The sequence below is a fragment of the Nematostella vectensis genome, unplaced genomic scaffold, assembly GCF_932526225.1.
Source record: "Nematostella vectensis unplaced genomic scaffold, jaNemVect1.1, whole genome shotgun sequence".
NCBI lineage: Eukaryota > Metazoa > Cnidaria > Anthozoa > Actiniaria > Edwardsiidae > Nematostella > Nematostella vectensis.
In genome coordinates, this window is record NW_026019256.1 from 10,910 (window position 1) to 19,129 (window position 8,220).

General features: G+C 37.2%; 1 long non-coding RNA gene across 1 annotated transcript; it reads right to left on the bottom strand.

The window, feature by feature from the left end:
* Positions 1-360: 360 nt before the first annotated feature.
* LOC125560848 lies at positions 361-5,681 on the bottom strand. The gene is made up of 2 exons (XR_007306926.1): positions 5,241-5,681; positions 361-1,404 (listed from the first exon to the last, which is right to left on the bottom strand). It is a non-coding gene; the product is annotated as an uncharacterized LOC125560848 (long non-coding RNA).
* Between the last annotated feature and the right edge of the window lie 2,539 nt (positions 5,682-8,220).

Consider the following 8,220-nt stretch of genomic DNA (forward strand, 5'->3'; position numbering starts at 1 on the left):
AAAACTACACGCGCAAACGCGCAGACTACACGCAAACTACACGCGCAAACGCGCAGACTACACGCAAACTACACGCGCAGACTACACGCAAACTACACGCGCAAACGCGCAGACTACACGCAAACTACACGCGCAAACGCGCAGACTACACGCAAACTACACGCGCAAACGCGCAGACTACACGCAAACTACACGCGCAAACGCGCAGACTACACGCAAACTACAGGCATTAGATCTACTTCTGATCTGCAATGTACTTATCCTGTAACCCGATTGGAAATCTAAAAAAAAAAAAAACGGAATTAAAGGACGTTTTGGTCAAAACAAAACAAACTTTGCTTATTATAAAGACTCCCAGGATAGGATGCTATATATTTTTTATTATTATATGAAAACTAAGACTGAAATAGTTTTCCCTATGCTGCTTAGCGATAAGCCCCCTTACCACGCATGCGCGCCAACACTAGGCACAGGCTTCCCGACCTCATCAGTGAAGAGTGGGAACGAGTTTGAGTAGACTTCGAGTACACTTTATAACGCTAGCTCTCAACTCTTAGATTCTAGCTCGGGGAAGACCACTTTAAAGGTTTGTTTTATAAAGAAGATATCTATTCTTAATGGTCTAAAAGAGCCTAGGGCAGGCACTCGGGAGACCTGTGGTGATCTAAATCGATAGGGTCTGGGTCAGTTTTTCAAGGTGGCGGACAGTAAAATCATAGTAAACACGAATAACTGCGGATTTACATGGAATTTCTTGACGCTCAAATTGTTCTAAGAGAGGAAAGAAGCGAAAAGTGATAGAAGCGCACTCCTAGATATTGTATTTAATGTCCTAATAAGAAAGCGAGCGAGCATGAAAAACGACAGTTTTGAAAACAAATTGTTCTATATCAGGAAGATGATGATGTGGAAATGATGATGATTGTGTTGGTGCTAGTGATGATAATCTTGACAATCATGGTAGCTCATAGATTATTATTCGTGTGAATTTGTATGATGGTCTTATAAATCTAAGAGCTCCTGGCTGCACAAAGTCCCAGTGTCTTCACTGACAAGGTGGGGAAGCCTGGTACCGAGAGAGAATCACGTGATGAAAATAACACTCCTTCCTGGTAACAAGAAACCATTCAGAATGCTTTTTTATACGACACAAGTCGACGTGTAGATTGTGTAGATTTTATATAAAAAAATAATCATTTCCCGTCAAAACCTCGACAGCATCAAATGTCTTTTTCCACCGATCTCTTCTCTTTTGGTTAATCCCACAGGTGGTCAGTCGTATGAATACTTTCGTTGATGTTGTTGTGTGCTTGTTTTCTTATCAGCTACTCGATAGAGTTCTTGTTTTCTTTTTAAGCAAAATCTTCTTGCGGCTTGGCAGAACCCTTCCATTTCTCGTTTAGCCTACAGTATAGATAGGGAGGAATTGTGAGCAAAATGAGCATTTTATTGCGTTAAAGATAAAAAACATGAAAGGCTAGAAAACGAACCTAACATACCAGCGGCGTAGCCAGGATTTTTAACAGGAGGGGGCCTAAAAAGGACTTTCAAGGCCTTTTTTTCTGTATTTTAGATAATGTCTCATACATTTACTGGGGGGGGGGCCTAGGCCACCCCCCTGGCTACGCCCCTGCTTACGTTTAATATCGACGGATAAAATACTCTAGCGGATCTAGGGGTGAGGGTGGGGCTAAAGCCCTCTTTTTGGCTGGAAAAGTTTTATGTACAATCACCCTTAAACACCATTCTTGCTGTGCATTCTCTGATGAAACTGTCATTGAGGGTCCTGCCCCAAATACGTTTCCTAGATAGACGACGAACGGTAACCGGAAGTTCAGCTTGTAAAGTGTGTAAGTATTGGCTTGAGCCTAATGGAAGTACCTTATTACACTTAATTTTCTTGACACTTCAATTTCTCGCGAATTTCGCGATTTTAAAAGATTCGCAAAAAAAAGGGACGCGAAAATTAAATTTCGTGAAAATTAGGATGCGCGAAAATTAAGTGATTACACAAGAAGCCTTTTGGGGAATATTGGCCGTTTAAAATGAGCTTTATGGAAACACCTTGTTTATTAGTGATGCTCCTATACATAGTACGGTAACCAAGTACGGTAAGAGGTTGAGTTGGACTTGTATTTATATACTTTTATAAAACTAAATTTAGCTCACTCATCTTTTTGTTACAAATTGTTTCAGTTTTGATGATTACAGCACATTCCACTTGTTTTGCTTGATTTTATTATCTTAAAATCGCGAAATTGCGAAAATAAAGCGATCTGTTTTTTTTACAAAAATAGAAAAATCGCGAAAATAAAGTGTAGCGAAATATCGCCATCTCAAAATCGCGAAATTTTGACGTCGCGAAAATTAATGTAATAATGTAACCTTTCTTTATCACGTGGGCTTACATAAGAAACTTGTGTTGCTCTAGCGTTCAAAACACAAATCGCCTTCTCTCGGTTGCAAAAATCAGCAAACGAGCTCATGTTCTCTAACGGTTACTTTTGAAAAAAAAAACACGCTTTGTTTTACAGCCACATAGGCCTGGACTAGAACATGATTTTTTGGAAGTTTTCTTTGAAAGGCAACAAAAACGAATAACCATGTATTTCCAAACTTATGCCTTAGGACCAAAAACGGGACCAGCAGCGCCCCTGATACGCCAATATGTGCCATGGCTGCAAACATGAATGAATTACATATTGAGTTTTAGTGTTTGTGATGTCCTTCATCAAATATTTCAATCAGAAGTCTTAAATCAGTTCTATTGTAAGGTTATATTGTTATTTATATTGGTGGAATGCTCCTGTATATTCATTGATGATGTTGTTTGCTAGTTTATTAATGAAATGCTCCTGTATATTCATTGATGATATTGTTTGCTAGTATATTGATGAAATGCTCCTGTATATTCATTGATGATATTGTTTGCTAGTTTATAGATGAAATGCTCCTGTATATCCATTGATGATATTGTTTGCTAGTTTATAGATGAAATGCTCCTGTATATCCATTGATAATATTGTTTGCTAGTTTATAGATGAAATGCTCCTGTATATCCATTGATGATATTGTTTGCTAGTTTATAGATTAAATGCTCCTGTATATCCATTGATGATATTGTTTGCCAGTTTATAGATGAAATGCCCCTGTATATCCATTGATGATATTGTTTGCTAGTTTATCGATAAAATGCTCCTGTATATCCATTGATGATATTGTTTGCTAGTTTATTGTGGTCAGCTGTATTGCCATTATGGTAAATTTTAAAAGATAAAACAGCCAAACATCAAGGATGATATTTGCTTTTAAAAGTGACTTAAATGTTATGTTTTCTAAAAATGTAAATCATCGGAAGACGAAAACGTGGTCGTTCTCTTGTTTCCTTCAATTTCTCGTCAATCGACTGTAGTTGGTGCTCCCAGCCATGACGTCACTTTTGAGGCTTCAAAGAGATTTCGCGAGTTGTTTCTGAATTAAGTAATAGGAAATCTGAATTATTTTTTCAAGTTTAGATATCATGTTCGCAGACTAGTCAGAATGTGTATTCATGGAAATGAAAATTAAATCGAGCCACTTGAAAAATACGGGCCTCACTTCATCTCAGCAATTCACGCTTCAAGACGCCACACAAGCAATTTGCTTTCGACAATTTTAAAACAAAGCCGATCCGATTAATTTTGCTACTCCTTTAGCCTTTCCCAAAAAATCTTAAAAACATTGTTCAACTGCATTATCACCACATTTGATATTGAGCGTCCTTGCACGTGGACTTTGGTACCAAACTGTAAATGTAACAGAATACATGTAACATAATTTCTATAAATTACTTGGGCGGTGTTGTGCATGGCACTCCGTGGCACGTGGCACCTTCCCTTTTTAGTTAACTTATACTTTTTGTCTGTTTTTTGTTTTTGTTTTATATGGTTTCTGAAACCTTTGCAATAATTTATGTTGTTGACTCAATAAAGTTGAAAAAACTCTCAATTCAAATTTCAGTTTACAAATGCACACCACACCGCCATTATAAAAACGTACAATTTCACATGCTCCATGCAGGATTCGACAAAAGGACAAATTCGGCTAAGCAATGGTATTACTCGACGCGTATACGGAGAATGCACAATGAAAGCGTGCATCTCTTGTTTATATTCTTTGCTCCACTGGCGCGCATGCGTGATTTGGTTTATACCGTTGCATAATACGCAGACACGGAATAGTTACAGTAACTGCACAACTAATAATTTAAGAATGATTGTTAAGAACATATTCAGCCCTAAGAAGTCCAAAAATAAAAACGGTTTAGCCTCAGCTGAAAATTAGACGTTTTTTTTTATAAAGTGTGTATTCGTTCAACGGCCAAGCTGAGATGGATACAGTACAAGCTCTTCTCATCATCTCTTCGTATTCATGACGTATTCATGAAATGCTTATTCCACTTAAAATGTATCTAATAGCAAAAGGCTGAAAAGATAAGTCATGCTCGGTCACATTATTTAGCGATCCACAGGGGCTCACAGTACTTGTCTTTGCGCTGCTCTGATTCTTTAGATGTCAAATAGGATAAATGTTTGTGAAATAAAAACACAACTATTGTTGATTTTGTAATTTATGATCTATTTACAATGTTAGATTTGGATGATTTATCTTGTTACAATCTAGATGCACGCTGAGCTAACGTCTGCTTCCTGGATGGAGAGAGTGGTGAAATAACAGGTGCTCTCCCACGACAGACAGGTGATGATCTTTATCGTAATTCTCACTACCATATCAAGAACGTGCTCTGCCGCAAATGAAATCTTTATAAACACCTTACTTTGCTTTAAAAAATCAAGACGTTGGAATCTTTCCCCCTAATTATACGAGAAAAATTTGATACTTTGACATTCTCTGAGTGTAGTTCTTATTAAAAGAATTTGATCCATTAAAACATTGTACAATAATTATATAAAATTCCTTTTCTAATTGTGAGCTACCGTAAACTTAGAGGAAACATTACATCTGAGTAGTTGTTAGAGATTTAGAGAGAAGCACCAAAAGTCTAACAATATCTCCTTAAACTCTCTTACGTCGGTAAATCACAATCATTGTGTCTTTAGTTCGAAAACAATGCGTCTTAAAAGATTTGATACTTATGATTATTCATGCGCACGGTAACAGTTATGGAAGTCTCCGAGCCATTCAAAGCTTTAAATCATCGTTAAATCAAATTGGGAATATATAGACCTATAAGACATTACCTTTTCAGATGTTCTTCTTACTATTCTTGGAGCTGGAGTCTCAAAATGGAAGTCATGGGGCATAAAACATTGGCTTTGCCGTACAACCAGGCCTAGGACCACCACTATTCCTAGAATAACCAAACTGCGCATTGTGAACGGGAATAGCAGTAAGGTGACGCCAAATTATGTGCGTGATTCGAGCCGCTCTCAGTATGACGGCACCGCTGGCGTTAGCTTCTGATCTCTACCCCTATTCTATAGATCTTATATAGGATAATCAACAAGCGAACTCAACGCCTACTGTTTCTGTATCATGGTCTAGCGGATGCGAGTACAACTGCACCTGTTTTACACACACTTCATCGCTTCATTAAGCATTTGAATTCTTGCGCGGGATGTGATAGCTGGAGGCGAAGTCAAGTATCTCTTATCGCCAACCTGAAAAACCATGGATTTCATATTTTTGGGGTTAAGCATTGAATGGATTGATAGCTAATTATTCACTTTAGTTATTCTTATAAGTAATTACTAGGCAATGGTTTGGTAACGGACAACTGTCGAAGATCCTGTATTCAACCATAGATGCAGTTATTAGTTTAGTGCATTATTATTTTATGGACGTGTAAAATCACAATCTGTAAATCCAATAAAACCTCTCTCCGCGAACAATAGCCTTTTACCAACTGGGCGTTAGCTGATATCGAACCATCAGACAACAGGAAAAATAACATGTACTTTTAAAGTGAAATATCTTTAATGCAGCTTTAAAGCAGACATCTAGATGCCAACGCCACTAGTCCAGGAAATAGCTCACTAAGGTTTCCTGGACAAAATTGTATCCAAAAACTTCAGGTAAGTTAGTAGAACATTGAGATATGATTTAAAGTATATAGATGAGCCCGAAATATTGATCTAGCCTTACAGTACACGTGAAGTACTAAAATCGATTGATTTATCTCGTCTTTGATTGGACACGCGCGTTTAATATGTTTTCATGCGCACGGAAGATTTTGTATCTCATTTATTCAAACCAAAACGTTTAGCATATCAAGGATCAGCTTGGAAAACCTTATTTTCATATCAAAGAGGATACAATCTATAAAGGTGCGTCACAGAATTGTAGAATTCCGTGTTTGAAAGGGTTAAAAGTATGAAGGAAGAAGTGGAGCCCTTCCTTGGCTGCATTCTAATGAGCTTTGACCAGATATTTCACTTTTGAACTAGCATTTAACATAGCATTAGTATGGTTCATTCAGTTATTTATGGATAAGAAGTATTGAAATGCTAGACACTTTTTAAGTAAGAACAGCACTCCTTTCATGTGTAAACGTAAACTAAGGAATGGCAAGAGGAGCGTGGAGTGTTGGAATATTCCCTATAAGATTCCTAATGTGCAAAACACTTACATCGTCATCATTTGTATTGAACGAGCTTAAGGCAGTTGCTAGCTTTTAGACGGTAATGTAGCTGTATTTTCAATAAAGATAACAGGGCTAAAGGAAAATAAGGCTTAGAATCGATACTTTAGGTACTTAGGCACTTCGCTGTTGCCTTGCAAGGTCTGGTTGAGGGTTGGGCTCTAAGAAGTCCCATAATGAATATGGTAATTAAGATTGATGTTTTCTTCTTGTGTATTTCCATACCTTTAAAGCATAATACTTATAATACGCTATCTCGCGAAAGCCTGGCAGGAAAAGCCAAAGCAGATCTCTAAAAAGTGTGGTTGCCAGAGGTTCTTGATGTAGCTGGTTTATAACGAAAATGTCAATAACACAAGGCTTGGTGGGGATTTATCAAGTGTGGGAACGTAATAAGCAATTTATTTCATAACATTTTCTTGGCTCTAGCCCAAAATCCTCTCCCCTCACTCTAAGTCTGTATAATAATAGTGAGTGCTGTACCTGCACAGGGAACCCGAGTCTTGTCATAAAGTACTGCCCTGTTATATTTTACAAGATACAAATCACCTAGTCTTTTGAAAGACTTTAAGGTTCGAATTGTATCAATGTAATTAGCAAAGTGTTAGCTCATTAAAAATAAAGCCTTTTTAGGCGGAAGGAATGGATTGATAAAATATGTTTGGTCTTGCTTGTATTAATTTCGTTTATAAAATTTTACCATGCTTTAACCTTTATAGATCGATTTTGATACCTCATGACCATAGAAGCATCGTTTTTCTAAAATATTCAAGATGGCAGAGATGATAATGTGAACGTCTTCCCTGCGGGCTTAGTCCTTGATCGTTGTGCAAGATAAGGATTCTTGCTTAAATGCCACACTAAAAGTAAAAAAGTAAAAGATTTTCGTGGCAAAAAGACAGTATATTAAACTTTGCCTATTGTAACACCTACCTACATTAAAAAAAAGGGAATGCTCGCAACAATTTGTCAAGGGAAAAGATAAAGCGACAATGGTAATGCAATGGTGACATAGAACTTCCATAGGTAATGCAAAGCTTGCTAAGATAAATGAAATAAAAGTCTTTGTATAACACTTTTCTTCTTGGTGGCTAAAATTAATGTGTCGTTTTCAATTTCTTTTTGTGCGTCATGTTCCTTCCGTTACATTAAATATGATTTTTTGTCTTAAAACATTAGTGAACGCTTTTGCCTATTTTGATAACCATTTTTCCGTTAAATTTTATACAAAATGATAATACGATAAGAACTGTTGTCGGTTGTTACATGGGTTCGGTTACAATGATCGTAGTGGCTGTCAAGACGATAGAGTAGAACGGCCTTCCCTTCTCAACACTCGAGTGAGGTTTAGCGAATCACCTTGAGGGTTTTCACGGCCATCTATTAAAGAAGGCCACTCACTCCGCTATACTACACTTCGGCTCAATACCAAGTAATCCATCCATTTTCATCGGCTAATTCAAGCGAGTTGCTGAGATATCAATCAAATATTGTTATCAAATATCAGAGTTCAATAGTGCATGGTTAGTTTAGGTAAACTGTTGCATTTTCAAATGTTATCAACAACAAAGGAGTGGTTG